This window comes from Sitodiplosis mosellana, unplaced genomic scaffold (genome assembly GCF_009176505.1).
Source record: "Sitodiplosis mosellana isolate CC-2019 unplaced genomic scaffold, AAFC_SMos_1.0 Smas_scaffold_5412, whole genome shotgun sequence".
Lineage (NCBI taxonomy): Eukaryota > Metazoa > Arthropoda > Insecta > Diptera > Cecidomyiidae > Sitodiplosis > Sitodiplosis mosellana.
Genome location: NW_022600654.1, coordinates 48,070 through 74,843, shown reverse-complemented (window position 1 = coordinate 74,843; position 26,774 = coordinate 48,070). Strand labels below are relative to the sequence as shown.

The 26,774-nt window shown below is 35.7% G+C and overlaps 1 protein-coding gene across 1 annotated transcript in view; it reads right to left on the bottom strand.

The window, feature by feature from the left end:
* The window catches only part of LOC129572700 (uncharacterized), a 36,380-nt gene extending 18,268 nt beyond the window's left edge, over positions 1 to 18,112 (bottom strand). Inside the window, exon 1 of the transcript XR_008688482.1 lies at positions 18,061 to 18,112. The gene's annotated coding sequence lies outside the window, so the exon portion shown is untranslated. The remainder of the gene's footprint in view (positions 1 to 18,060) is intronic.
* Positions 18,113 to 26,774: the final 8,662 nt, after the last annotated feature.

Sequence of the window (26,774 nt, the reverse complement as noted above, 5' to 3'; positions counted from 1 at the left end):
GAATAAATATTTTAAATTTAATTTGTTTCTCATTGTATTACATTTTTTCACAAATTTTTTTCGCTCAGCTCATGCACTGACACTTGAATGACTGACAATTTAAAGAAACTTAAGGCGTCTCCATTTAATCAATATATGTCAATATAGTTGTTTGGGCCACCGTTTGAAATGGTGGCGCTCGCATCGATGTGGCCCACTGATGGGCTGCCCTGTATTTTGTACACGGTTTAGATGAAAATTATGGTAATTCGATCACTTTTTGACACTTGAGACATCCCAAAATGGCCGATATCTCTTCGAATCGTCCAGTTTCTCTTTTGAATCTCGTAGAGTGAGATCATATGAAGAATTTAAGACATATACGGTGTGAATATGTTTATTGGTATTGTTGGAATTTCCATTGGAATGTTTCGCTCAAAGTGGAAGTTCAAGGAAATTCTAGCAACAATTGATAACCAAAAAACTTGCAACATATGCGATCACCATGAACCTTCCAGGATCTTATTTTTTCGCCATAATATGGAATCTCTGAAAGCTTGAAGTCAATCGGAAGCAATTTAAGGGTACCTTCCATACAAAAACCGTTATTTTTGTTCAATTTTATGAAAAAAGTTAGAACATTTGCATGGGAGGTACCCTTATTTCTTCTCCGATACATCTGAAATTTTCAAAAATTCCATTTTCTAGCAAAAAAACAAGATTCTGAAAGTTTCATGTGATTGCGAATATCACAAGTTGGTTTTTTGACCCCCTAATTTAGTGGAATTTCTATGGGCTCACGCTTCAAACTGCACACGATTTGGAGCACCATCAAATATTTTCCGATCGACTTCAAATTTTGCAGATGTTGTTTTTAGGCCAAAACGAAACTTTTTGGCTCCGGGGAGTGATGATATTCAAAAATGTCGCAAAAATGGCCAGGCTAATATGCATGGTTGGATAGATAATCGATGGGGCTGCAAAAAAGTCCACTACGACCACCCCATCCGGGCCCATTCAGGCCCTGAATAGTGGGTTCAAAGTATAAAATGTGAAAAAACTTCAATTGACGTGGTCTTATTTTCTCGATTTTTGGGCTTAAATGGTAGGCAAGCTCAAAATCTAAAACATGGTGAATCCGAATCTCAACTAGCACTGTCGTTAAATCAATGCCAAATGCAAAATCAATTACAGTTGTATAGTTTCATTTTTGGCGTTTTATTTATCGCGCGCCGAGACAAATATAAAAACAAACACGAAACGACATGATTCACCAGTGCGATACTCGATCATAGCTGCACAATTCGATGGCGAATGTCGCGTGCAAAATTGATTTTCGTATTTTGTTTATAAAATGAAATGTAAACAAAACATAGCTGATCGTCTCTTTGCTTTTCAAAGCAAAAAATTGTACAAACGAAATGCAATACAGAGCTAAGTTTTTTTTCTCTTCGAATGTCGTAAATTTGATTCATTTTGAATTGAGAATGAAGTTTTTTTTGCTCCAACAAACGGTGACGGTTAACAGAAGTGACGGTTAATAGAGTGACGGATAATCGAGACTCTACTGTATTAACTTTGATGCGGTTGAAATGAACATGAGACTTTCGTCGCTCAATACACAGATACGAAACCAAAATAAAGCAATCCATTAAAATGGAACATGGAAAAGAAATCCGTGAGAATTAAACATAGCATGTGCCGTTTTAAGTATTTCGCTTTGCGGTGTTCCGTTTTGATAGATTTTTTATCTGCAGTGTCGGTATGAACGAATCCTCTCGCATTGTTTCATATGAATGGATCTGTATCACATTGTTCCGTTACTCGAATATTTTTCCGTGTGTTTCATTTCAATTGATTCCCGATCTATTGATGACGTCACTCGCATTTATCACATGATGCAAATTAAGTGATAAGGAGCCCGAATTTCGATGTGGCGATAACACCAATGGATTGGGCAAAAAAAAATACTATATGAGAATCGAAAAAAAAATTAAACTTTTTTCGCCTGTTTCGGTTCGTCTACATGGGAAGTTTGTATGGAAACCACGGAGCGCCGGTGTTTTACCCTAGGGGGAAAGAACTGAGTAAATGAAAATATAAATATTTTAAATAATCGCACATTCTACCGAGTTTGCGTTTTGAGCGTGTCAATGCGCTGAATAACTAGCTGCGAATGCAGGCAAATATGGTCAATAAAATGTGCGTATTTGCAACTGTCATTCCTGCTCGCCACGAACGAGACGAAGCAACAGAAGAAAACAACAACAATAACACTACCCAACGCAGTGCAAATGCCTAGGAACATTTGTCAATACGTGTCAATGAAGTTAATATACCAATAGTTCTTTCCCCCAAGGTTTTACCCGTATTGTTATACACATCAACAAAGCAGTCTGCTTCACCGTAGAAAAGTAGTGCGCAGTAAGAAAACAAGGACGTACAAGTTTCGGCAACGCACAAAACCCCTGCATTAATGATCTCTTCAAGTCTTTAGCAGATATTGGCTCTCAAAGCGTTTTCCAACTCTGGAAACGAAAATTTCGCCTTCCCCTTGAAAATTAGATCAATCGAAAAAAAAAACCTGAAATTCATCTCTGGATACGCCGCTGCCAAGAATGGTCTATTCAAAATTGAATCAAAACTTCAAATGATACTCAGATTGATGTTGCCAATTAAAAACTCCATTCAAATACTCACAGTCAATTTTGGTATATTTTAACATTCAACCATTCGAGCTTTTGTTAAATTGAAGATTAGCTTTAAAAAATTTAAACCAGCCATTATTAAGCTAGTTTTTGACGAGGAATTCGAAAATGTATTCATTTTTGGCCAAAAAAAGGTTCACTGCCTTGATTTGGGCAGTTGTGGTGAGATTATACAATTTTTTCACCTTTTTCTTCAATATTAGCCTCCCTAATTTGAGCCATATAAGTGAAACATGTTATATGCCAAAAGAGACTAGAGACCAGGCGCTACATTTTAGGAACACACCGCTCCTGCGTTGGTGGTTTAGAAGCAATTAAAAATGGTTGCATACTTGCAGGAGTATGGTTTTTCATACTGCCGACCTCGATTTGGAGCAGATGGCGCGGTTCAATGTAGTTGGAATGTTCTACGAGTAAGTGGAATTTTCTACGAGCTTTCTGAATATTATAGTGATTCGGGGCCAAAGGCGGGTTTCTGCCCTGTTTTTGTACTAAAATAGTGATTTTTTTGTGATTTTTCGACTTTTCGAGCCTACCCTGCCCTGCCTACCCTGCCAACAAATATGCACTAATGATTAGCGTTAAGAATGTCAAATAAAGTAGTCTTAGTCATTGCATCACGCATTATAATTTACGCTCTCACTCCGCACATCTGTGTGAGGTTGCCACATGGCGCTGAACCAAACAGTTGGACAGTTTCCAGAAAAATCGTCGAAATCATCGAAAAAATGTTCAATTAAAATTGATGAAATTGAATTCAATGAGCATGAGCATCGAAATTAAGAGAAAAGGAGAAGAATAAAAGAAAAAAAATTGTGCAAAAAAGTCGCTGAATGAAATTACGAAGTGGCACAAAATATCAGCCGACGAGTGTACGAAATGAGAAGAGATGAATTGACGAAATCGCACCAAATTCAAAGAGAAAAGAAGTTTCGTTGCGAAGAGAAAAAGTGATCAAATCGATGAGTGCAGCCGATGAATTGCAAAACGACGTTTTGCCAGCTGAAAATTTGCCGGTCGAGAATTTGCCAAACGAAGAATTACGAGACGTTCCGCCGTTGCCACATGATTTAGCCAAGAAGAATACAGTGTACGAAAGATTCATGTTTTATGAGAGAAAACAAAAAGATGGTGAGCCGTTCGATACATTTTTGATGGATATCAAGCGATTGGCCAGAAATTGTGAATTCGGCGATAAAGAGAATGAAATGCTTCGCGACCGCATTGTGATGGGCATTCACGACAAAAAAGTACAACGACAAATGCTCGAGACGAGTGATTTAACATACGACAAAGCAGTTGAAAAGGGACGCCACACTGAAGCAACGAGAGAGCAGTGGATGTGATGAGTGGTAGTAAAACAGCCGATGTGAATGAGAAACGCAAAAACACACAGAACCACGTGGCCGACTCTCGTAACAACAACAACAACAGAAAACGACACAACAAGAACAGTAGCAACAACGACGGCACCAGCAAACAGAAGAGAGCGCACACTAAAAACCGATCGAATGACACACCAAACAGCAACCAAAACAAGAGCAATGAAAATAGGTCGGGTAAAAAATGTAAATTTTGTAATTATGAACACAAATTTGGCACTAAATTTTGCCCGGCCTATGGAAAGCAATGCACGGCGTGCTCACGCAATAACCATTTTGCGTCGGTGTGCAAAGTGAAAAATGTTGCAACACTTTCGTTTGATGATTCAGACTATGATTTCGATGATAATAATGAATTTATGATTACAACTTTGTCTAAGGAAAACCGTGAAACTGACGATGCATACTCGTTCCCATGGATCGAACGGATTGAAATTGATGATTCGAGCGTACTGCACAAGATTGACACTGGAGCTGGGGTGGACGTTTTGCCGTTGAGTGTTTTGAAAAGAATCGCACCTCACGCTGAGATAAAACGAACATCGATGACGTTACGCGCATTCGCCGGAGAAAAGATTAAGCCAATAGGTACGTGCGTTTTAGTCTGTTCTTTTCGTGAAATGACTTTGATGGTGAAATTTGCAATTGTTGATTTTGATTGCACACCAATTTTGGGTTTGAGAACATGCATTCGTTTCAAAAGGGTGAGGGGTTAACGTATGACAAGAAATGGGAAAACGTATGACAGAAAATGGGAAAACGTATGACAGAAAATGGGAAAACGTATGACAAAAATGGGTGGAAACGTATGACAATTGATAAAAGAACACCTTTGATTGAAAACGGTATTTTTAGTGGTCTCAACAGAAAATTTTCTCTTTATCTCTCTCTCTCTCTAAATATCAAAGACTGAGTATTTTTCATAGACTTTGTATTGAAAAAAGTTGAAAATGTTTTCAATTGGTGAGCAACAATTTTTACGAAGACATCAATTCGACTTTTTTTGTCATTAAAATAAAAATCTCAAAAAATTACGAGTGAAACATACTCTAATTTATCAAAATTTAAGTCGACCAAAATACATATGCGGCTCTCAATCTCATAGATATTAAGAATTGTATCAAACGTATTTTTTTACGTATAAAACATGCTTTTTATCGCTCTCATCCCTACTGTCTCTTTTCTTTTTTATTGCCGGTTGCTTGTTCGGAGCGAGAGCGAATAGAATTAAAGGCTGTTATCTATTATTCATCGATTGAAAAAAGCAAATGTAGTTAAAAAGAATTTGTACCAACATTAGATTTGAAATATATATATTATTCGTAATTAATTTAATAATTTAATAAATAAGTTTTGAGATGAAAGAAAGGTTTGATTCCGCGCCAGTATTATTTTGTCTGGGATATACCCTGTCTGGGTTTCCGCAACTCAAGAAGGATTCTCTTTCTCTTTCTAACACGTCATTTGAGGAGTCAGCATAAAAAAGACAATAAAATGGTACACTTCCTACCTTCAATCGCGCCGTACTCGTTTCAGTCCTATGATGAGTACCATTTTATTGTCTTTTTTCATTCTGACTATCTTCTGTGTTTAAAACCACCCTCTTGTGTTCATTTTAAGTTTCAAACACCAATTGATGCGGTGTGCGTTTAACTGTAGTCGCTGAATTACATACACACAAAAATGATATGGCTCCTTTGAGTTTGTATATATATGATACTTGATACGAAAACAAATAAACAATCTAATGAATGAATTCGCACACAGTAAGATGTCCTATCACAGTTCTACTTACAAATGTTCGACGTATTTCGCGACGTTACAACAACTTTTCACAGTTTTATTTATCATGTACATTGATGGCACCGAGACACCAACTGGTGCTAGCAAGTGTACTACAAGCACTGTATATAAATATGTACTTTTTCACTTCAACATTGCAAAAGAGAGTAACGTTCACAAGGAATTTCTCCAAGGGGCAAACCACTCAAAAGTAATACCCAATATACACAAAGTAATACTATGCCTTAGAAAGTAATACTACGTAGAAGTAATTCGGCGTATTACTTCTACCAAATGACAGTATTAAATCCAAAATGGTGGTCAATTCCCAGATTCTTGTGCGTTTTTGTAATAAGTGGATAGCCGATTTATATTTATATTTATATAATTATCATTTTATAAAATGAAAATCAAAAAAGAAAAAAAACATTCGCCGAAAATCAACTGGTTTGGTAAATATTATTTTGGGATCTATAGGTTTTGATATTTTTTCAAAAACGGAATGTTTCATTTCATAAAATACAGGGCTCGTATGCAATTTTGCTCTTTTTGGCCTGCAAGAGTAAGTGTACATTTTGTCATTAATCCAATCGGTTGAAAAATAAAACAAATGTTCATTTTAAGATTGTAGCAGCTCCACCGTCATTGGGAAAGATTCCAGCGAATAAAATATGCGTCCTTTTTTTTGGCACCAAACAGTTGTGAGTTGTTGTTATTTAGTATGGTTATGCAGTAACTTTTTTTATTCATCCGTTGATGTTTTTAGTGGTTTCGTTCAGTCTGATAAAATTGAAAATTATATCGAAAATCGATCGAAATATATCGCCAAGGGTAGAGGAGCTATGTTCAGCGATGCCGTCAAACAAATCGAAGATTATATATCAGATCCAGTGGTATGTCGCAATGAAGTGACTTTAATTTAGCAAACGATCCCACATTTTTTCATATATTTCCCAGAAAAATAAACGTAACGCACATGTCCGCCCGAGCTTGATCGAGGTAAAAACTGAACGTACAGTTGAAAGAATTCTGGGAATTAAGTGCGAATCATCGACATCGAACGATAGTGTTTTAGATTCATCGAACACAGCTTCTGGAGTAGACACAAACGGTTGGGCTGAAGAGAAGCAAGCACTGATTGATGACATCGTTCGTTTGAAGTCAGAAAACCAGAAAATGACACTCGATTTGAAAAAATCCGAAGAAAAACTGGAAAATTTGGACAAAACAAATCGTGAACTAGCGATTGAATCGAGCCGATGCCGTGAAACACATTTGAAAGAAATGGATGGCCTTAGTTCCAATGTAGCCAAATTGAATGCCACGATCGGTGATATGAAATTGGGTCACAACAAACGCATTTCCGAATTGACGCGAGAAAGAGATTTATCGCAAGCAAATGTGAAACAGCTCCAAAATACGATCACAGAACAAACTCAGGAAAGCGAAGATGAAAGCGAGGAGGACGGTTTCCATGAAGTTGAATGTTTGCTGCGTGACAAACTCGTTTCAAAGCGAGCTTACCTTGTACGGTGGAAGGGCTATGGTTCATCGCAAGATTCGTGGATTTTGGAATCAGATCTCAACTGTCCAGAAATTCTTCAGAAATATAAGCAGTTTAAACGCAAAAAGTGATCTTTTGAACGGAACAATTCTTTCAACGACAGTTCTTCATTTTTTTTCATTCATCACATAAAATACAATTTTCCACATTTCATAATTTGAAAATAAATTAAATCATACAAAAATACTGTTTAGCCACCACAAACACTACCACTATTATTTCTACATACTTCTACACACTTCTACACAATAGAATCTATGAAATCTACACCATTGCCTCTATCTTACAAATGTCAAACAAACTGTCAAAATTGTTGTATTAGACGTGTTGAAAAATTCAGTTAATCGTGAGCTAGGAAACTTTTTTGCACAGCATTGATTGAAAAATGGATTATTTTTGGCAAAAACTTGAAGCGTATTTGCAGTATCCCATACCAAACTTTATTAAAAATGCTTTTACGTAAGTTAAGGAGATAAAAAGAATTGAAAAAAAAATCAAAACATTTTGCATCATACATTCTTTTATTATTTATTGCATGGCTGGTTATTCGCATCCAATAGCTTTTAAAGCAATCACAGCTGATGAAATTTCAAAGGCTGAACGGTTTGTTCGAGAAAAAACTCTTTCGATATTACAAAAAAATACACATGACAGCATAAATGAAGAGAATTGTGAAGTTTTGATTGATGATGAACAGTTACGAGACTATTTTGGTGATTTGTATGCGCAAGACACGACTTCATTCCAATTTGAAGCAGGTGACATTTTACTCATCGAAGAATTGGTTGATTATCGGTCAATTTTTGTTCACCGGGATAAATTTTACACCGAGGTGTAAATATAAATTTACCCCTCGCAAGACCAAATTTACCTCTCGGTGTAAAATTTACCCCTCGGTGCAGTTTTTATCTAAAAATAAGTCTCCGTAAGAAATTATATCAGTTCTAAAAGCCTGGAAATGAATGTTTTTGTTTGAAGCCCCTATTAAATATTACCTGCTATATAAGCTCACCTATAAGTCATAATAACAATCAATTTTTTTTCTTTTTGAAATCAAGAGTGTTTCAAATAAAAGAAGGCATTTTTTCGGAAAGACAATTCATAATTTTTATTGATTCAAATTTGATCGTAGCTTTTGTGCATACAATAGCTCTTCAATACATTTTTTTGGGTAATCTTCGCGTTTTCGAGCAACACTTTTTGGCAATCAACTTGCAGCTTCACAAGTTCCAGTTGCCGCTCGCGCAGCTCTTTGATGTGATCATCGTTTGTTTTGGATTGGTTCAAGGATCTTGGCTGCCTTCTCCGCGATCGAATTTCATCGCGAGGAGCAACCAATCTTCGGTTCAAATTCGCAGTCGTTGTCTCTTCTTCCGATGGCATGTCTTGATCGTTAACAATTTCATTTCGATTCGTATCATCCAAAAAATTCATGTCGTTATCTTGAAATGTTTCAATCTGTTCGCGTTGCAAAGGCAAAGACTGGCTTGGTGTCAAATCAGATTCAGTTGGTTCATTTGTTTGAGTGTTGCTTCCTTGACGATTTTCCATTGATGTGATTTGTTGTTCACTTTCCAATTCACCGTCAAGGTTTCCATCAAATTCATTTCGCCCAGTTGCAATGGGTGAAATGGGTGGAAAGTCAACATTCGTAAAACTCGAACTGGTTGGAGAAGACATATGCAGTGATCCAAAGTTTCGTTGCAAAGAATGATTCGATGTGAAGTCTGTTCGAGTCAATTTTCGTGGGATGGATTTCCTACTACGATTTGCTTTTTCTTTCTTGTATTCTAACGAGCGTCCCATCTATGGCGCCAATTATTGCAGGCATATCGGCAATACGAAAAAAATCTTGTTTTGTCTGTTCAATTTCATCATTCGTAGTTGGCATTTGGATGAATCTTGCACGTAATGAGGCAATTTTGTCGCTCACAATTGGAACTATTCTACATACTGTAGACTTGGCGACACCGTAAAAATCAGCCGCAACTTGTTTATAACATGCTGTTGCATAATATCGTAAAGTTATTAAAATTTTATCAAGGGCACTTAATGTAAATCCAGGGCTGGAATTCTAAGTCATTCCACCAAAATCGTTCGGAATTATTTTTTTCGTACATAAGACCAAAATGGAGTGAAAGAGAGAGATTCCACTATTTTCCAGCGTCCCACCGGAATTATTCCGATAACTCAAGGAAGAGTGGATTGTAACTCAAGGAAGAGTGGATAGTGTGAGAAATAATTCCGGTGGGACGCTGAAAAATAGTGGAATCTCTCTCTTCCAATCCAATATGGTCTTATGTACGAAAAAAATATTCCGAACGATTTTGGTGGAATGACTTAGAATACCGGCACAGGTCGCGATCTTTTCGGCTCCAAATCCGCTCCAATCAAAGTTTGCAAATAAATAACGCTACTATTGGTCAATCGGAATCGTTTCCGAAAGTTTTCGTAGGAATATTTTTGCATGGGGTTTAATCGAGTTTGGACTGTATACACGTTTCTCGCTCTCGCTGTTTCTAACTCATTGATTTCATTTTCAATGTTGTCGATTTCGATTTGAGCGATTTCGATTACTTCATCCATGCTTACTTATTGACACTTTGCACTCAACTAAATTGGAGAGTGTCAATGCACATTTTTAATTGCTTGTACTGACTATTCATAAATATGTATTGGAATAACGGTTACTTGATTTTTTTGCATTGGTTTCGAATAAAATTAAAAGGCAGTAGCGTATTGTATATAGCTGTTAATATGTTTATCATTATTTAAAATGGAGTGTTTGTTTTGATGCTTCGTAATGCAAATCAAGAAAAAAAACATGTCTGTATTCCGATAAAAAAATGCAAAGCTAATCATTGAATCGGTCTAACATATCATAAAGCGAACAGTTTATTGATAATTTTCAAGAAATATGAGGTTTCAAAATTTACACCGAGGGGTAAATATTTTACATCTCGGTCCCCAAAATGAGTGAAAACATGAATTATAAAAATTGTAATAAATGATAAGTTGTATGAACAGACATTTCTGATCGATTTGCGCATTAAACTGCGTATGATTTGGTTTTTATCCCGAAATAAAATTTACCTCGGTGAACAAAAATTGACCATTTTTACCTCGATGAACAAAATTTGGACAGATTTACCCCTCGGTGTAAAATTTATCCCGGTGAACAAAAATTGACCGTATGTAAAAGGAATTGCTGATGAGAAAGGAAAAAATACGGGCCTTGGCCATTTCACAAACAAGAAAATTCCTGCGCCGAAAAAACGCCGAGAGGCAAAAAGCAAATCAGCGGTACTTGTTGATGAACATAAACTAAAAAAGGATCTTCAAGAAAAAGTGAGCAAATGTATCCAGTCGAGTGTTGCCGGCATCGAGCTCAATTCATTGAACATTGATCAAATCACAATTGAACCCGTGAGCATAAAAACGACTTATTAAACAATCGCCGAACAAAACGATACAAGAAAAAACTACCAAACAAAACGTACCACAGCGGTAATGTGTAGCCCAGCGGAGTTTCGTTTTGAACGGTACCGTCCTGCTGTGTTACGTTTTTAACGTGGGTTTTGTTTGGTAGTTTTTTCTTGTATCGTTTTGTTCGGCGATTGTTTAATAAGTCGTTTTTATGCTCACGGGTTCAATTGAATTGCACACAGAAGGTGAAAAAGTGTATGGTGACATTTTTTGTTTCATTTGCAAAGCTGAAAACAAAAAGAACCAAAAACCCAAACGTGTTTATTATAATCTTCGTAAGGGAGGAAGTGGATCTTGGGTTTTGTCCAATCTCGTCAAACATTTGAACCAAATGCATCCCGTAGGTGCTCAAGCAAATGAAATTTAGTGCTTGAATGATTTCAAAGTTGAAATAGATAAGACAAATGATTCGATGGGCTATGGTGATGAACGTGACGGAAACTCACTCGAAAACTCGAGTGTAATTTTGGTCGATGATGTTACGACACCAGCAAAAAATAATACTGTTCGCGATGACACACATGATTTATTCGATCAACTTTCATCACAAATCACAAATATCCTGGCTGCTGTTTTGGGAAATTGCGATAAAAAAGAAGAAATTCACTTTTGCTTGGGCAAATCTCCACGTCGATTGACAGTAGTTAAAATACCAAAGGACGGCAGCTGTTTGTTTGGTTCACTTGCTCATCAGCTAAAAAATATTATATTATTAAAATACTGCACAAAAAGTTACATGAAATGCTTCTTACGTAAAGCCATTTTTTATGAATGCTGGAATTTCGATGAAGAAATCGGATTCAATAGCAGCCCAAAAATCTTTATCCATTTTCTTTTCAATTTTTCAAATTTCCTCAAACTACATCTAATTTGATTCTATTCTGGTGTCAAGATGTACGTATTGCATTTTGACATTGACAGATATGACATAGGAATGAAAGTAATACGCATGAAATAAAGTAATACACAGTGCAACAATTTAAAAAAAAAGTCAAACAACCAAGACTTGGCATATCAGAGGTGTTAGTACTACCATAGGAGAGCAAAACCCTAGCTGGGTTTTGAAAGTTTAGTAGCGGTTTTTATTTTATCGACCTAGGCAGTTTTTGAGATTCAGTGGATTTTTCGGAGTAGACTTCTTCTGTTTTTGGTCAATAACTCATCTAGTGTTGGTGATAGCATGTCACTGTTTTGAGCAAAGTTGTACTTAAAGGTCCAATGAACAAATTTTGTGAACAAAATTTACCAAAAAATCACATTTGGTGGGTGCAAGTGGGCTAAATGTCCGAAAAAAGGTCAATTTTTTCAGTTTTTTTATCATAACTCGCGGGGAATACATTTTTTTCACTCACTTTCTTCGTTAAAATTATAGTCAGAGAAAAATTAAACAACTCTCGAGAACACATTAACTCAAAAAAACTACATCCACTCCACTTTATGGGCTGAAAATCAATTTTGGCTATAAAACAACATTTTTGAGCATTTTTTGAATTCCTACAACTCCTCAACTGATCAAAATAGAGCAATGGTATCTAGAGCAACTTTGTTGTACTGCTCAAGATCTTTCCAGGTCAAGTTCTAAAAGTACTAAAATAGTACTAAAAATGTACTAAAATGTACTAAATTGCCTAAAATCATTTTGATGGCCATAGGCCACTCTGAATGATGAAAGACTGCACTAAATCATGTTAGACGCACTGTTTTGGACCACACTGAACCCTAGCCATCGATAAATCACTGAAAAATTGATATGTGAATCGAAAAGATTATAATCTAAAACAACCGCATGGCAAAGTTTTCTTAACCGATTACATTTTCTGTTGATACATTTTTTGCACAATATCGTGGTCGTACCTCTTCTTATTGATACACATGAACTGAAGTTTCATCGTTGAATTTTTTTCAGCATCTAACAGGACTTCTATGACCTCATTCATGAGTTGGAGGGTTGAACGATGAACAAGCTGGTTCATGTTATATTTTCCTTTTCTGTGAATGGCAGAGCAAACTTTGAGATAGTGGGTGGCACTGGGTGCACCAACACTTTGCGGCTGTTTCGCTTCCATTCTCGCATCGGTGGATAAGTATCATAACTTTATTTGGAGTTTGGAAAAGAATTAGGTTTCCCACCCCATCTTTCTTCAGCTCATTCAAAATGTTCTGTGCCTCTTGCAAATTGACAAGTTGATGTTTGAAGCAATACCATTTTTTGTTTGGGAGGTTCCTTATTGCAACAAACAACTCCTCCACCTTTGCCAAAGTGATTTCGTCAGACATCTGCAAGAAAACAAAAAATTCTTGTTAGAAAACTTGGCTTAAATTGAAAAATTTTCGCCCGTCCGACGATTTAATGGGGCCCGGGCGATGAAAACACGGGACGGGCTGAACAAAATCTTAGAAAAAGAAGGACGGGCGAAAATTTTGGGATTTTGGACACAATTCTGAACAAATATTTCAAAAAATTCCACCAATTTCATCGTTGCTATGGGCTACCAAGTGAACGACACCAAGTTCAAACGGTGGGTCCGTAGCAACGTGAAGATGTTGGATTATTGCTTACCATTCAATGACGAACAACACGTTATGAACTACTTTTGCACTCACGGAGTGGGTTTACAGTACCCCAACTACTGTAAGTTGACGACTGATCTCCAGGTCCGGAATTGCTCCATGCACATTTACGATAATTCGTTCACAGCAATTCGCACCGACAAAAAATGAATTATGAAATATTTGGAGACATCGGTGGCGTGCCAATTTACTTCGATGATATTATGATTTATGCCCGCTCGAAAGAAGAACATGATGGAATTTTGAGAAAAGTTTTACAGCGAGCAAGAGAAAAGAACGTGCGGTTCAATGTAAACAAGATCCAAATTGCATCTGAAAAAGTCAAGAATTTGGGACACATTTTCTCTCACAATGAAATAAAACCCGATCCAGAGCGTCTCAAGGCCATTGAAAAAATGGGAATAAGAAAGATTTACAAACGTTCCTAGGCGTAGCAAATTATTTACGACCATTTGTACCAAACTTATCCGAATTGACAGCACCATTGAGAGAATTGTTAAGGAAAAATGTTATTTTTCTGTGGACTGAATTGCATGATAGAGTCGTCAATGAAATTAAGAATCACATTTTGAATTCGAAAATTCTCGTTCCGTTTGATGTTACTCTAGACATAGTGATTCAATGTGATGCTTCACAGAATGGTTTAGGTTGTTGGCAACAACTTGTTGCCTATTGCAAAACGGCAAGCCGATATCATTCGCATCACGCAGTTTGTCGAGTGCTGAAAGAAATTACTCGCAAACAGAGAAAGAAATGCTCTCAATCATTTTTGCTTGTCAAAAGTTCAATTTTTACACGTATGGTCGATCCATGAAAGTGGTTAATGATCATAAACCTCTTCTGGGTATCATGGATAAAGAGATTCACAAGATCGCGTCCCCAAAATTACAGCGCATGAGACTGAAATTATTAAATTATGATATAAAACTAGAATATGCGCCTGGTAAGACAATTGTGCTAGCAGATTACTTATCTCGCTATATGAATGAAGACGACAGCTCAGAAGATAATTTCATATCCGAGTCCGTAATGACAATTAATGCCACAGATGAGCAATAAAATGAATTTAAAGATGAGACTAAAAAAGATGAGATTTTCAAGAAGATAAAGGAGTGTTGTCGAAGCGGGTGGCCGAGCAATAAAAAGAATTGCCCAGAGCAATTAAGATATTTGTATGGCTTAAGAAATGATATTTTGCTCGACGATGAAATTTTGTTTTACAAAGAAAGAATAATGATCGCTAAGAGCATGAGAAAAATTATATTGACAAAACTTCATGGGCCACATTTTGGCATAAATAAGACGATTAAGAGAGCACAGAGCACAGTTTTTTGGCCAAACATATCGAATGACATAGCACATGTAGTTGCACACTGCCAAAAATGCCAAGAAAATGCCCCTGCAAACAAAAAAGAACCGCTCATTTCACATGAGATTCCAAAAAAACCGTTTATGAAAGTGGCGTGCGACATATTAGAGCACAAAGGAAACGACTATTTAGCTGTAGTTGATTATTATTCTAATTGGTTAGAATTATTCAAACTGAAACGAAAAACAGCACATGAAGTAAACATTGAACTGCTACGAATTTTTTCACGATTTGGTTTTCCGCGCATTATTCTAGCCGATAATGTTCCATTGGGATCGTATGAGTGCAAGGAATTTGCAAAGAAGCATGATATGAATTTTGTAAATAATAGTCCACGCTATAGTCCTCAGTCAAATGGAATGGCTAAGAAAGCAGTTTATATTTGTAAAATGATCCTTAAAAAGTCTCAGTCTGAAGAAGAGGTGTTGCGAGCCCTTTTGGCATATCGCACGACACCAATGAAGAATATGATTTATACGCCCGCTCAATTAGTGCAGAGTCGTAATCTTCGTATCGATCTGCCAATGCATGAAGACAAAGTAAACTCGAAATTGTGTGTCGATGTTGAAAAACATAAAAAGAAGCAAATGAAATCAAAGGAATTTTATGACAAGTCAGCAAAACCACGAGCCGAATTCGAGCAAAACCAAAATCTTTTGTTTAGAAACAATGAAAAATGGCAAACCGGAAAAGTCATTAAGAAACATTATACGCCTCGATCATTCGTTATTGAACAGTCTGATGGTCGCGTATTCCGACGTAACACACGGCATATGCATAGCCTGCTTCACGTTAACAATCAAAGCGAACAAAGTAAACAAAATGATCCACAGCCGATTATGCATTAGAAAGTCACACGAAGTGGTAGACAATATTGATTGTATAATTTTTGTTTTATTTATTTAGCTTTGAATCGACTAGTAATAATTAAGAATTGGAATTTATTGCCTATAAGAATATCGCCTTTTTCGTTGAAAATAACATTGTAAATAAAGATTTTTTTGGCGAAAAGGAAGGATAAAATATAAGAATAAATTGAATAAAGTCGTTCACATCAATCTCTTAAAAGGGGGAGATGTGGCAGCTCTGCGCCGACAAATATTCACTAATGATTAGCGTTAAGAATGTTAAATAAAGTAGTCTTAGTTACACTGTCATAGCATCACAACGCATTATAATTCTCAATTCATAACGCTCTCACTCCGCACCTCTGTGTGAGGTTGCCACAGAAGTTGTGGAATCAATCCCAAGTGAGACATCGCACATAGAAAAGTTGAACTATTTCAGAGCAAATTTCTCCGCCTTCGATCAACGAATAGATGCTTTGGATTTTGATTCAGTAAACCCAAATGTGCATCATATCCATCACTATTCGGTATCCTACACGCTCGTAATATCATTCATCATTCTTGTCTTAATCGTTTATTGGCGTGTGATCAAACGCGAACCAAGGAGCGAAACTTCGCTCCAACAAATCGCACTTGCGCCAATTGATGCTCCTCGAGCACACATCGCTGTATCGATGCCTAACATCGATTAGATTTGATCCAGCCGGGAGAATGTTGCAATAGCAACAAAAAATATCAATTGTTTTTCAAGTTGCACCGTTATCAAATTATGGTCAATCAACCTGTTGTTTTTTGCTCATCATTCTTTTAAACTCAATCAATAATTGTCAAGTAATGTAAATTCAAAAAGAACCAAAAAAAGGTGTTGTTTCCGCTCACATTTTTTATTTTATTTGATCAAAGTTCATTTCATTTTTTTTATGTTCATTCACTTGCATTTCTCAAAATAACCACCAACGTAGCATTTTTAGTTAAGTCAAAACTGCGTAGCTATGTAAAAGGAACCATTAAAATCAGTATTCATATAACAGTAGAACCAATTACACGTTGTTTTATTCATATGAGTGCCCAACAGCGATGTTCAATCGTTAGAATGCATTTTGAAGGTGCGTCTGGCATCGCATTTGCACATGGCACGTTTTTTTGAACATGAAAATCCATTTGAATGCGGGACTTTTGTGTTCGCAACAACTAGTTCAACAAGTGAACAAATACAAATGTCATTTAGGCTGAGTTTTAATTTTTGGTTATGCGAGCAGTCGAATGCTCTGTGTGACTCAGCGAATGGAGCAACAGCAAAACCAATAGTTATTCATCCCTGTCACAATGCTGCGATTTCTATGGAAATAAGATAAAAATATTTTTCTTAATTTTATCGCCGAAATTTGCATGAAATTTACAATCTATTGACGAATGAAGGTGCAATGTACATTGTCTTATGAAATCTAGGAGGATTTCAAATGATGCGACAGCATTTAGTAGCCAATCGATGTGAATCAATGACAAAATTAGTTTGAAATTTTGAGTAATTGCTGTTCTTTGTTTGTTTATGCGTTAAGTCGTCTTTGGAAATGTGAATAAATAAATTTTTGAGCGAAATTTCATGAAAGTTCAAGCCAAAACTATCGATTGATTACTCACCTTCAGTTTGAAGTGCGCTAAACAAGTAACGCTATGAAAATTAAATTACGCAATGAAACTGTTACATCTTTGACATTTCGCGTAGCGTTGTCGAATGGCTTGAAGTTGGTTCTTGGTGGCAATTTGCATGTCAACGTTTAAATTTCTGAATACGTTTGGTTTTGAATGAGTCTTGTTTTTGTTGTTTTTAATAGAAAAAATAATTCGACAAAATTGTTATGAATGCTCATTATGATTACGTTTTTCAAGATCTTTTCAAGGAACATTTGATTCATATTCCGATGTGCGCCTTGGTTTCAACACTATTAAAATATGAATGTCAAGCATGGAAGAACGTACTAGAATATGAATTGACCAACTTCACGTTGAACTGATGACGTCCAAATGCAAATGGCGCTGTGTGCAAGTACAGTGAAAAATTGTCAAAAATGGTGAAAAATGGTTCGAAATCATAGAAATTTTTGAGTATTGGTTATAATGTGGCGATAAATGCATGAAATTGTATTTATTGGTGCAAAGTGGTCGTTTGTATGAGTGCGAGTGGCCTCTAGAAGTGCGGACAACGGTACGGAGAAGTTCGGGATAACGAATGTAATTCTTTTTATTTGGAAACGAAATCAACATAGTTTTTTTGATTCCTTGGACCGAATAGAATATTTTAATAAAGAAAATTTAATGAAAAACTTAATTTTCGTGTCCATAATTGATAAAAAAGAATAAAAAGAATTACATTGGTAATCCCGAACTATTCCGTACCATTGGCCTGCGTTGTCCGTATGTACTTTTGGTTATTTTTTGTGAATTTTCTTGAAATAAAGGCAGTGAAACTTTCCAATTTTTTCCAAGAAAATGTCGACATAATTGAGGACAAAAAATCAAACTTCTGCAAATGTGATCAACATGAAACATTCTGAATCTTATTTTTTCTCCAAAAAATGAAACCTCAGAAAGTTTGAAGCCAATCAGAATCGATTAACGGGTACCTCCCATACAAAATTGTCCAAAAATCGGTAATTTTAGTCAAAATTTCAAAAAAATTGTATGAGAGGTACTCGTTAATCGATTCTGATTGGCTTCAAACTTTCAGAATCTTATTTTTATCCCAAAAAATGAAATCCCACAAAATTTGAAGCCAATCGGAGCCGATTTATGGGTAACTCCCATACAAAAGTGTCAATTTTTTGAGGTTTTTCTTAGGGAAAGTACCCCAAAATCAAATCGAAAATGGCTCATCTTCGAACTTAAACTAAGTTAATTGGATATAAAACTTTTGGGACTTTCAGATTTGGATTATCTCAATTATTTTTTGAGTTATTGTGTTAACAAACACCAACGACGACAACGACAACGACAACGACGACGACGGCACACGAACGGAAAAGTGTCTCAAAAAGTTTTCTACGCGTTTCATGAGTTTTTATGATGATCTAAGCTAATTTTACGAAAAAAGTTTTCGGGACCAATTCCTATACTTTCCCTTGACACGTTGTTTACGGAAAAGTAATATAACCATTTGAAAGGTTTAACGAAAAACGAGCAACATGGCGACCGCAAATACATTTCAATTTCTCCACACAACAACGTCGAGAAGCGGTTGTGATGCTTGTTAAATATATTCATAACGACATGGCCTGAGTGTGTGTTTGTTTTTAAATATGTTTGCGAATTGTATCGTGTCAAAGCAATGGTAACCTGACGGTGTGAAATAATGTTTGATTACAATGTTTCAATAATTAAAATATTCAAAATAAAATCTAGTTACCACTATTATTCAAAACTACAGTCGTTCGCTGTGAGACGCTTCAACGTACTCAAAACAAATAAAATAAGAGATGCGTGCAACGAATATATGAATGAATCAGCTGATGCATTAAGACAGATAGTTTGGGCGCAATCTATTGCCGTAAATATTAGAATTAAAAATTGGCCGATTTCAAAATGACAGAAAAATATAGGCTAATTGAAAAAAAAAACGTAACAATTTGAAAACGGACCATTTTTCTTAATTGTCTCATAAAAACAAACCATTTTCAAATTCAATCAAAAAAAGGGGCCGATTTTGAATTGTCACATAAAAATTATATTAAAACGTTTAATTGGAGTTTTTGTGTGTTCTCAAAAATAGATTTTCGACTTTTGTTCGAGCGAAAAGATAATTTCGTTCTAAATCATACAGAAAATAACCACACCGATGAATTTGGATCAATTCAATTCCAAAAAACGAATAAGTCCATGAAGTGGAACAATGCATAAGCGAGATACGAGTAAGTGCAAATCTTTATCATTCAATCAATTTTTATACAATTTCCAAAGAATCTTCCTCAATTTTACATTTTTTGAAGAAAAACGTAGATGAAAATTCGTGAAACAAATATCAATTGTTTCGTACGAAAAGTCTTCGCAAAAACATGTAATACCAGAAAATTGTTTCCCATCCAAAAAAGTTGATATCATTTGAAAGTTATAAGAAGAAGACAATTTCAAGTGAATCCTGTTTCAATAAAAGTGGTCAACATTATTCATTCAGTTTCTGAATATATGCGATAATTCAGAATATTCCAGGCGAATGTTGCTCGCTTGAATGCAATAAAATCATTCAAGCCAATTAAATTCATTTCGAGAGCATTGAGCTATTCCGGTATCGACAATGGCAACACTATTCGGTGATCAACTCTTCGAATGTTTTTCACATACATTGTGTGTGTAGCCAGAAGCAAAACTCATCTCATGCTTGAGAAGCGAAATCGATGTTTCATTGTAACATGGCGTCACTTGTTTGTTACCAAAAAAATTCTGCTGTTTGTGTTCGTTTTCGTGTTCGCTTTGTCACAGCGATGATGTCATTTTCGAAACTTTCTTCTTTGTGCTCACTTCGTTTCCGCCACGTTCGCTTCGTACATCGCGGCTGTTCGGGGCAGAGGAGAAAAACGAAATCATGATATCGCCCCAGCGAAGGAGACTAGCAGACTTAAACTTATTCGACGTGCTTCTTTCATCAGGAAACACGACCGCAATTCGCCGACATTCTAAAACAAAAAAAACCAAATACATTCACAATAACCGAACAGTGAACAGCGACTACACAGGCCTTGAGCCACACCATGCATTTATAGGTCTCTTCTCAGTTCATTCAGTTCAATTGAAATAATTCGCTTCAACATCGTTTTTGCTAACATTTTTTTCTTGTTCAAATCAGAATAAACCAACTGCAAATTGAAAGATATAATTTTATTTTCGCATTTACTGCAATATTCCGTCAAATTTCTTCATAAACCTGAATAAATAATATTCAATATAGTTTTGTAACAAAAATAATATTGAATAAATCGGTGTGCTATTCTTGTCGACTAAAATCTCATTCAGTGAATGAACGCATGAAGGAACAATTAACGATTTAAATGAAATTTACATGTGTGATTGAAAACCTTTTTTTCGTCATATCGTGCAGAGAAATTTTTTCACATTAAACTGTGTGATTTGCATAAGATCGCCACTATAGTCCATTTTACCTCACACTTCGTAGTAAGTATTGCACATAACTCTCCTTTCAAGCGTTCAAATTTTATGTGAATTTCAATTGTTCGGCATTCAATGCGCATAAAACGTGATAAATATACGAGAAATAGATTTCATTTGTCGTTCATAAGAAATAACAGAGGAAAAAACTAATAGGAAAATATTGTGTGTGTCATTTGAAAATTTCTCGAATTGGAAGAAGAAACAAAATTAGTTCAATTCATGGCATGTTATTACTGTTTAAACGTGACCAACATTTCAGAAATAAATTGAATAATTATAGAAAATAGTGATCGTTCCATTCATAAATTAGAACTATTTCTATAAGAATTACGACGACAGACACATTTTATAAAGAAATTCGAAAAAAATTGCATAATTTCTTGCATTCTGATCATGTTTTTCATTCAAAAGTTTGCATCGGCCACCGCGTGTGTAGAGGACGAAAAAAACATGGCGGCAATTTTTCATTCCGAATATTTTCTGCTGTTTGCCGTTTGCCGCCTGCCTTGGATCTTTGTTCATGCTTTTTTTCGCCATGATGGTGTCATTCTTTCCGTCTCTATTTCACTGTTCGTAGCCTGTGAAGATTCGCAGAGGGGAAGTAACGATACTCATACTAACACATGAAAAATCGCTTTGCTTATATCGTCACGATCGCGATTCGCATGCAGTTCAATACATAGAAATGATACATTGAACAGCGAACACACATCGCCCAGTGGCCATGGCCATAGCGAAAATGTATCATTTATGTGTCTGCCTTCAGTTGAGTAAGTTCGTTTTAAGTGATTCGCTCCAAAATCGTATTCGCGGCCACCTATTCTTGTTGAAATCAATTCAACATTGAAGTTATTTGATTTTTACTGCAATATTTCGTGAAATTCCTTAAAAATTGAGCATAATTCATATTCTCAAAATTCATAAGTTTGTGTGAATATGCATTTATATTTTTTTGGACTAAATTTCCATGAACGTATTGTTTTTGCGATAACTCAAGTGCTGACTTGAAAAAAGATAAACGATTCAAATGCAATGAGACTAGTTTCATTTAAATAAAATTTGTTTCAATATTCCAATTCGCACACAATTTTCAAAATGAAATGAGAGAAAATTTGAATCAGTTCTGTAATTCATTCATATTAAAAAAAAGTTCTAAACGGGCAACGTCCCATGTGCAAACGACAAAACCAACATGGCGACGATTTTTTTCATTCCAATTAATATTTGCCGTTTGGATTTGTTTTCGTTCAACCTTTCTTCGATGCGATGATGTCATACACAAAGCTTCATCGTTCTCACTTCGTCTCGATTCCACCATTCGCACGATCGGAGAGCGGAGGAGAAATAGCGGTTTCAGCGAAGGAGATCAATACATGCAAACATTCCCCGCGACGAACATGGCGTGAACATATGATTCCGATTCGCCGGCATTTCAACACATAGCGTTTGCTACACGCACTCACACAGACTAAACTGTGTGCGCCTTTTACATAGCCTTTCGAGTTGTAGCGCACACGTTCTCCATTCATTCGTTGAGTTTCTTTCGATTGGATTGGTTCATTTTCTTCAATCCTTTTCAATTAAATCGTCGCCATTATTTAAGTAAATTTTCATTGCGCAGATCAACTCAAATCATTTCAGTGTGAAAAAATTACGTTTTTTTCGACGAATTTTCGATAAATATTTGTATTTTTTCCTCATTTTTACATTTTAATCAAGCAATTTTGTTCGGTCTCAATTTAATGTGTTTCGTGTGGAATCAAAAACAAAATTGCGTTTCATAAGAAAAGACTAGAATATTTGAAACGAAAAGGAAATCGGTAAAAAGGGAAAAATTCCCATCCGTATGAAAACCAATACACTTTTTGTGCATGCTTCTTCTTCACACTATCGTACACACAATCGTGCACAATGGAAGCGGCCATATTGAATATTTATAGTGTATTGTTTTTATTTCTTCCAATATGGCGACTTACAGTATGTGTTAAAAAGCAGAAGCAGAAGCATTCCACAGTTTGCATACGGATGAAAATTTCAATTTAAATGGATAAAATTTCCGAATAAAAGATGTTTTTGTGCAAAAAAAATTCAATTGATTGCATTTATTCTGCAGTGAAAATTGATATCCTTTGAAAACCGCGTGTTCACCTTATGTTCTCCGCTCAGACGCCATATTTGAAAGCATTTCCGGTGGCATTTTTTATACGATTCGAAGAATGAAATTTGATACGTGTGTGACCGTCGCCGTTGAATTCCAAACGTTTTTTTTTGTTCGCGTGAAGTGTTCATAGAAATTAAGTTGAGAATTTTGAAAACGAAAACTGATTAGAAGTTTTTCATTCACTTTTGAAAAATCAAAATAGAAAGGAGAAAAAGGCGTAACAAAGGTATGTTTTCTAGTAGGAATGAAGAAGCAAGGCAAATGAACCAATTGATAAAGTTTTTTCAATGGAAATTTAGAGAATCAAAAGTTTGATCGTATTTGCGTTTAAGAATTACAACGAAACATGTTATTAGAATGGCAGCTCAATCATTCAAGTTCTATTCAACTCAAATCATTCGAATCCAAAGTTTACTTCTAAAAATTCCTAAAATGACAATCAATTTAATATGCAAGTCGCGTGAGAAGTTTGAATTTCTGTGAACTTTTTTTATTTGATAAAAATTAACCAAGCTTCTTGAAAGGGAAGAACAAACTAAACTTTTCTTAGAACCGACCATTGAAAATGAGAGAAATTCAATTGAATCTGCCTGGTTTTTCAAGGTTTCATAAACAAAAATGTTAGGAGTTAGATAATCGACGGAGATTCAGCTTCCGGCCAAATGAACATTCTGATTGGAACATTTTCTTTTGCCACTTTTTTTCCAATTTAACATTAAAACTAACGTTCGATTGAACATGACAAGATTTGTGCCCGATCATTTCTATTCATTTCAACGTTTGGAATTTTTTTTGATGCGATTGCTCAAGCTCATTGAAATTGAAGGAATTTTCTCGTTGATCATTTGATCATTTGAAGTGTTTGAGTTAAAGTTAAAGCATTTGAATTTTTCTGGAATAGCAAATGCCGAATAACCGAATAAATAAATTTCAGATCCGGTCAGGAATTTGTATCGTTATGCATCGACGGTTTATTTGATCGAAGCTTGAATTTCAGCAACTTCATTTTTTTCGAATCTTCGATCAACAATACACACTTTGAAGTCTGGAATGAAATTTGGGAAGAAAAATCAAGTGATTGTGATTTGTATATTCCACTATTTGGTACAAACATTTTGAGGTTTCTCAAAAACTCTGAAGTGATTCAATGAAATGTCTCAATTTCAATCCGTTAACATGCGAACTTCAAATTCTTTTTCGAAAGACTGTCTCCAGAGACATCCAGCATCCGACAAATAATGACCATGTAATTCGATTGCGCATTGTTGCATATGATTGGTGCTTACACTTGAACCAAATTCGGTGACTCTTTTTGCTTAATCTAAACCGAAGAATTCTTTAATTGTTTCCAAAAATTTGAATCAACTTCTCTCTTTATCTAAAAACGTAATTCATAACGATTCAATTCATAATCGAAAGTCATCATAAACACAATTTTTCTTGCTCTCTTTCAAATTTGTAAGAAGTTATAACAAAATATGCACCTAAGGAGGATAGAGTCAAATGTTTAGAAAGTGTTCAAACGATTCAGGGCGCAAAAACTTATTTTGAGATGAAACGACGTCTACCGAGTACGATATCAATAGCACCTTAAAGAATGTCTAAGCAAATGGTTTGAAGAAATCAAGTACTTTCTATTGGCTAAGAATTCGAATTGCTCCGTACAGCCCTTGAGTTGAATTCAATTGTGAGATTGTGAACTGCAAACGATGTTCTTCGATTCACCCGTTTTAAATTCGATTTGATCTCGGGAAAGGATTCAGACGGCGACAAAATGAGCTGCGAATACAAAACGACTGAGGCAAAGAAATCATAATATGGATATGTGGTACTAAAATGTTGATGAAAAACCCATACAAAATCAGTCTCAAACTGAACAAAATGTCAAATTTGAATCAAATTGACCGTTCTATGAATGAAATGAGTCGCTCGTTTGATCCGATCCGAACAAACGAATAAGTTGTTTTTCGAATTGAAGTTTTTCATAAGCGCGGTGAATGTCTCCTTTTGTTTTCGTTGTCGTTGGCTGGAAGGAGCATGGGATATAGTCAAGGCTGGGATGAGAATAATCGCTCTAAAAACCATTGGATGTTAATTTCAATATGAAGCTACGGTGTACTTGGTATGACGGAAATCTCATCGAGAGTTAGTTTTGGTTTACATGAGCTCTGCACTTGTTTTTAACATTATTCGCAACGTTTTGGAACCCAAAAAAAACATGATCGGTTGACAAATTTGAGAGAAAGAGAGAGAGAGAGAGATTGTGTTTTTCTATGAATAGAAACATAGATTACTTCAAAGTAAATGCGTTTTAAATTTTTGGAAGCAAAATAGATATTCTGAGCGATATTTGATAAAAAGAGGCAAACATGCGCGATGGGGGGAGCGGTGGGATGTATTTTTTTTTTACCCTCAGGTTAAAATGTATACCCGATTCGCAGGCTTAGGAGTGGCTATACCCTCCCAAATGGGGCTGTATCTTAATCAGATTGCGCAAATCTTTGTTTTTTTATCCTAACTATACTATGATGTACATTCAGAGTACTTAGAAATACTTAACCCTAGTCCACACTCCTTTTCTAAAACCTCATTCCACACCCCTCGGGTCTGGCCAGACCCGTATGCATTTACATGCATTGGTATGGGATTAAGTGATGCATGCCGGCTCAATTTTAACGGAACTGATCAGAGATAAGTGATATATGTCTCCAGCAGAGCCTGTTTTTTCAAATTTTTAGAACAACCCGATTTGAAAAATAAACAAATGACATTTTTTGTAATGGGAGGGGAAAGTTAAAACACAATGTTTACTGCGCAGCTACAGATACATCTTGATTGGGATTTGTATCGGATTGACTTTGAGTAAGCACAACAGCGGCATTTGCCTCAGAAATTTTTGTTAATTATCAGACATTTTTGTCAATAATTCTCACGTAGTTTCGAAGAGCAAAATAATGAGCACAACTGCATTCAAATGATTTTAATGAACGAATGACCGCAACTAAAATTAATATGCGATTGGTGCTCCAATTTTTCAAAGTTTGAATGCAAGCATGTCTGCGTTTATTTTGTGATCCAAATGAAATTCAGCTAGACAATTGTTTTTTTTTATTTGTCGGTGCACAGTCGAAACATTTTATTCTGCAGAAGTAGCACTTTTGAATAAACAACTCCGATGCTGCAGTTATATTTTGGATAAACAAAAACATGTAGATTGAGCATGACGATTTTGCAATTTATCAATTTCAATGCGGTATCAACGATTCGCGATATACACCGAACCTCGGCCAATAGACATAAGATAAGAAAGCAATAAAAAGGTTGAATTCTTGGAATCGATTCATTATTGAATTCAAAGAAAACCTGGTCAAAATAAAATATGACCAAAGCAAACAATTTTATCGACTTTCTACAACATAAATATCCACAAAAGAGTGTTGTTTTTTATACTTTGACATTGAATACAGTGTTTGAACGTCAGATTATATTTCTCACGTATGAAAAAAGTAACATCCCGATTTGGAAATTAGAGCAGCACATTTGGATTTAGAACATCCCGAATCGGGTAGAATGTCCCGAAAAAACAGGCTCTGGTCTCCAGCAAAGTTGTCGAGCAGGTCAAGCACTACAATTTTTTCAAAGACAATATCTTATTATCTCTTATCAGTTCCGCGAAAAGTGATAAGAAAGAATCGCGTTTTTTTCGCGAAACTGATAAGGGATAACGGCTTCGTATCTTCGGCAAAGTTGTAATATTCAATGTC